Source organism: Photinus pyralis, unplaced genomic scaffold (genome assembly GCF_008802855.1).
Source record: "Photinus pyralis isolate 1611_PpyrPB1 unplaced genomic scaffold, Ppyr1.3 Ppyr1.4_LG5, whole genome shotgun sequence".
NCBI lineage: Eukaryota > Metazoa > Arthropoda > Insecta > Coleoptera > Lampyridae > Photinus > Photinus pyralis.
In genome coordinates this window covers 24,312,055-24,318,009 of record NW_022170596.1, presented here as the reverse complement: position 1 = coordinate 24,318,009, position 5,955 = coordinate 24,312,055, and positions in this window count along the sequence as shown.

The window sequence follows — 5,955 nt, the reverse complement described above, 5'->3', positions numbered from 1 at the left end:
CTTTTATTAGTTAGGTTTAGATACCGTATTATACATGCCAAGAATGTTAAAAGTTGGAGATAGATTTACCTCATTTGCGGATGCAAAAAAAAGCCATCGCGGAACTTTGGTGACAAATACGTATACGACATTTTGGAACGAGATGCACGTACTATTTGCAAGTAGTAAAATTGCTAACAATAAAAAGTTCTTTACTATATTATCAACTTGTTTATGCCATCAATCATGGTGAGGAAATTCAAGAGCAGTGGTAAGAATAATTCGGCAGGTCCTTGGACATATTAAAGAGATTGTCCTGTTACATGTAAGATTCAAGGCATTCAAATAGATGGAAATGCATGTAGAAGTAACGTCGATTCAAAGCAGCACAATCATGAGCACATCTAAGTAAAGTACCTACATCTTCATAATTCGGATTTTTAGGGTTTAACGATAATGGATTCGGATTGTAAATTACTATAGTTTCTTAGATGAATGAACTTCAAAAAAAAAAATTTTTCATTAAAGTTGTCTATAGCAATCTACATAATCTATAATTGTTGTGCATGCCCCAGCGTATAATTAATTTCCATTTTTTATGCAAATTGTTTTGAAAATCGGTCATTCTTTTCCTAAGGTATTTGAATTTAATGGATAATCTATACTTTTCAGGTCTTTTATATGCACAATACCCTAGTCAAAGAAGCTGCCTAGCCAAATGAAGGAAAGTTTAAAAGATTATTTGAATATGAAAGCAATAGAAAAATGATACAACAAAAATTGAAGAAACACTGGTAAACATTACTTTGCAAGATTCATCAAATTATACCAAAATGACCAAATCAAAACAGAAATCTGGGATAACTGCTTAAAATACTCAAACGCCATATGGTAACCCTGGAGGATTTATTTATTGTGGTAAAGTGTTAAATAATTATCTATTATTTACTTTTTAGGTGCCCATGCACTGTATTGCCGAGCACGTAGACAATAATTTTAGGGGTCTTTTATTCAAAACGCCAGTATGAAAGCCACCATGAATGCATTTCCAGAATTCTTGCGTCATGCACATATAAATTACTTAAAATAGGATTACCGTTTTTCTTATAATTGTAGAAGACGGTAAATGTCAAACTGAAATAGTGGGTGTGTGTATACTGGCATAGAAGAATAGACAATTTCACTGGTTCTTAGAAACCTTTAAAAGTGAGAATCGCAGCATGATTAAACGTGAAATGCAATGACTGACGAAGGACTTACATGAAGAGAAGTAATTAGAAGTTTTCCTAATGTAAACCTTATAATATGCGTGTTCCACACATTGAAAAATTTTATCGTGAAATTTCGTGTCAAAAAAATGGAATTACTCCAAGTCAGCGTACACTTAGTTTAGAACTAATTCACGAAATTGGGTCTACGCTAAGACAGAATGATGACTACGAAAAATACATGCAAGGTTTAAAAGATAGTGTGTCCTCGCACAGTGTAGAGTATTTTATGAAAAACTGGCAACAACCTATAAAGATGAGTGGAATCTAGGGAAAATTTTTAGAACAGTTTTTTAAAAAATAACACAAATACCGTCTGGAATCTTATTAACGGCTAAAACTAAAGTCAGTATAAAACAAAAATAGTCCTTTGGGAACATTTTATAAAGCAGCTGTTTACAATTATTTCAAGTTTGGAGACAGAAAGGGATCAATAAAGCAGTTTATGGTATATTTAAAAAACCTGTCGACATGTTCCCGAAAGATCAGATGAAAGAATTTTCAAACTGCTCACACGTGAAGCTTCAAGCATGTTTTAGGAAATCTCGTATTTCGGTAACAAATCAGAAGTAATACTGTTTTCTGCAGATGGTTTATTACATCATTACTGATAGTCGGGGGTCCCAAAACACAGTTTTCCTTCGTGTAATTGTGTAAGGTATGATGCAATGATTTTTACCCTGCAAGCATATTTTTGCATTGAGGCGGCTTTACATGTAGAGCTTTTTGATAGAATGCTTGTAAACCACAGGTGGACCATGGATTAATATAAAGGCAGCGCGACATTAACGTCTTTGCTTGAAACAATGAAATCGACAGGACATACTTTGCCATGGTACATCTAACTGATAGCACTATATCTGTACTACTGACCACACAAGGGACACCAATATATTCCTATGGCACAAAGAAGAAAAATGTCTCTGTTATGTACTGAACTTGCGACTTAGCAGCACAACGATACGGGCATGTATATTTGAGCAAAGGCTTATCTATTAAAAAATCTCAAAACATTGTGGGCTAATGATACTGCTGTTCTACTTACGCCTATAGACGTTAGAGACGAAATGACGCGGCAATTTATTGTTGAAAGTAATGATGAAGTAGTATTTGAAAATGAACAATTTTTCAGAAGTTTTGTAACGAAGTGTTATCCAGACCTAATATATTAGGGTGACGTAAATCCTCTTCATCTCTGGGCCACACTGAAGTATGAGGAGGTCATATGGAAGAATAAATAATAGAAATAAGTTCTGTTCCCGCCTGATATTAATGTACGTGACTGCAACAACCAATCCCAGCAACTGTTCAAGTAAATGACATTATTTGTCGACTATCAAAATCCATTGCAATAAAGAAACGAGGACGCCCAAAAGGAGCAAGACTTAACAGTAATAAGGATTACGCAAAACGAAGGAAAAGAAAACCCTTGTCGTTTTCAAGAAATCATATCAGGAAAAACAGGATTTTAATACTAATTTCCTTTGTTCAGAATGGTGATATTGTTAAAGATATTAAAAATGGTAAAATTCTTGAAGATTTAGATTCTTAAATCCGTTTCCAGAAGAATATCTGATGCGTTTAGATATAGCGTTGACGTCCACTTGATAAGCTAAGTCTTGCTATAGATTATCTTATGCTTTAATTAATTTTAACTGTGTTTTTTCAGAAACCTTTTTGCACAGACGAAAGCCTTTTAAACAAGATCTTTAACCTAGTGGGAAAAAACGAACTTAAGCAACACTGGGTCTTGCTCTGTGTGTTGTGCAGGCAATCAATAACGACAACAGCAGTTTGTTGTAGTGGTTGCCTTCTGTGGAAACATATTCTTGCTTAGGGATTACTAGGCGGCCTAATCAAACAACAGTGGTTTTGTAAGAAATTGCTACTGAAGAATTATGTATTTTTGTGTTGATACATTTTGGTGTTTTTTTTTTCAATTAAATCACAGTACGTTTGTAATGATTAACAAAAATATTTACGTTAATTTTGCCTCAAGTGTTTGAATAATTGCCATAATTTGGAGCCACGGTAATATAAGAGGATGCGTCAATCTTTGATTACAAAAACTGCTAAGATGACCTAAACGAACGGCAAGCCAAAGTCAATCCGTCAAACGCGTCATATAAAGACGTCATATAATGCTAACGGCATTTTATACACGACCGTTCAACGGAGTTTAAGTACACCGTATATTATATTTATTTTTTTTAATTTGTAGTGGGGAAATGCAACCTTATCGCACACTCCGAAAGCACGTAAGTTTCGGAAAACTTCCCTTGAGTGAGTGCTAGTGACTCCACTAACGAGAGCCATTCATCCTCTCAGCAACTCCCCACCTTAGGATTTCGATAAGTAGATCAGGATAATCAAGGTAGGGTTATAGGATGGAGTTATAGGAATTGGAACAGATTTAAGGTAATTTCAGGACACGGTTGGACTAAGCCGCCTCCTGTCCCAATTGGTCGCCTTCTACGTCCTCCAGGGCGGGAGTGGGTCAATTCTAACTCCGTCCACAGGGGGAATTATATTATATTATATTATATTATATTAATATTATTATGTGTTCGAAATTCCGTATCCTCTATCGGTTGAAACTTAATAAGAAACAAAGATGTTGTCTCCCCAGACAATAATTTATATTTCTGCTTTGGGTGGTACAACATCCGTAACATTACCAAAGCAGAAATATAACCATGCTTTGGGGAAGACAACATCTTGATTTATTGAAACTATTGGTACGTAAGCTTGTATACGCTTGTAAATGTAAAACTATATTCTGGCTTGAACTCAAAAGTTCGATTTGATTGGTTACTGGGCGGTTGAATAATAATATATACAGGGTGTTTTCAATTTAGGGTTCTTGAAGATTTTTGTGTACGCAGTCATCATGCTATGGAACGTTCCACAAATGTATTTTTATATTTAACAACTCGCAGGGAAGCGATTCAATATTCAAGTAACGATTTTTGTTATCAGCTTAATGCGATGGATGGAGGGTTTTTGTGTTATGTGGGGGCGTAATATAATCATGTTTTTTGTTGAATTTGTTTACGATCAGTGTTTTGGTACTATATATTTTGTACATAAATGCCAAATGTGATCAATTGTTCACGACTCCGAAATTTTTATCTTTTTGAATACTGTTATGTTTTGATGGGCCTCAAACCTGCTCTGTAGGTAACATCTCGAAATTGTTACCGAAGTTGCTCGGAAAAGTAGAAAATTAGTTGCTAGAAATGAAAAGAAGTATCAGGCATAAAGATTTATGGGAGTCAATCCGTTAAAACCACCTTTAACAACCTTAATGACTACTAGCATGATGAAGGTAAAAGTGGCGAAGGGCAAGAGGCTTGAACAATTACTATGCAGCTCTGAGCTAGACAGAAATAGAATAAAACGGTAGTTCACTACTACGAACCAAAGTCCAAGCAGAAATTCGACACCGCTCCGAATTTTCTCCAATTATACGGCACTCCGTAGATGAACCCATATTCCAGTGCTATTCATTAAGAAGTAGACATAGAGGGATTTTATGTGTTTTATGTTTTTCCCTACCTCTACTTTAAAATGGACAAAACATCCTTCTGAAGGGCGCTCATTTTGGCACCAAAAAACCATCTAAAGAATAAAATGATCTGGCTGTCACATTAACTAATTTGAATATTGTTGTTTTGGGTTCTGTATCTTTATTTTAGTTCGTTTTGCGAACTATATTCCAACTGTAGAAGAAGTTATATTGTCAGTTGGTATAGGTGCCCGGAAACAGTTTAAGAAGCGTAAAAAGATTTAGATTAGGCGTCTTCAAGAAGCCGATTTTTGTCCTTTTGAAAGTGACATAGAGAAAAGCACACGTAAATCCCATGTCTTAACTTCTTAATAGATATCACTGAAAATTTCAATGGAAGAGATACCCTAGTTCCTGTTCTATTATGTACTACGAGAGCATGTCTTGTTTAGACTGATCGGTATAGTTTTAAACAAAAGCAATTGAAAACAGTTTTCCTCGCAGAATCCTCTCGGAACGCGGAAATTTATTGATATGATCATTTTCTCTTGAAGAGTAATTAAATTCAATTAGTCCAATTCTCCACTCCCTGGTTCTTCGGTGGTTTGGTTTGTTCAATTTACTTGCTTATTTATGTTGCGATTGTATAATTACCACTGAACAGCAACAATATCTGTCCTCACGAACCGCACAGCTTTCCCTACGGCAATATTTAAAATAGATTTATTGAACTTACAGAGTAATTTTTTCAGATAGGTAAATTATTAGTATATGTACACAATAACTTGCAAAAATCACAACTCTCACGATCAAATTGAACAGTTTTAAGTACAGATATTAAAGAAGATATCGCATTAGCAATGGAGGCCGACATTGAAAATAATAAAAGCACGTAACCTATAATGCAATCTGATCCTTCCTTGCGCCTTTGTTTAATTAAAACGGTTATGCTTTTATTTGTACAAATTATTTCTGCGCATCAAATGAATTCAAGCACATATCGAAACTGGGCAGTGTTTTTTACGTAACAGTGAAATAGAATACTGATTGGTAGCTAACCATACTTTACATTTATGTGGCGGATTCATGCGGAACCCAATGGAACAATTAAAATCGCGCGAAAGTCCTCAAAATTAACTAAGCGGCCCTAGTAATTCTAAATCTTGCGGTGAGTGTTCGTCTAGTGGTATTGACGACGCT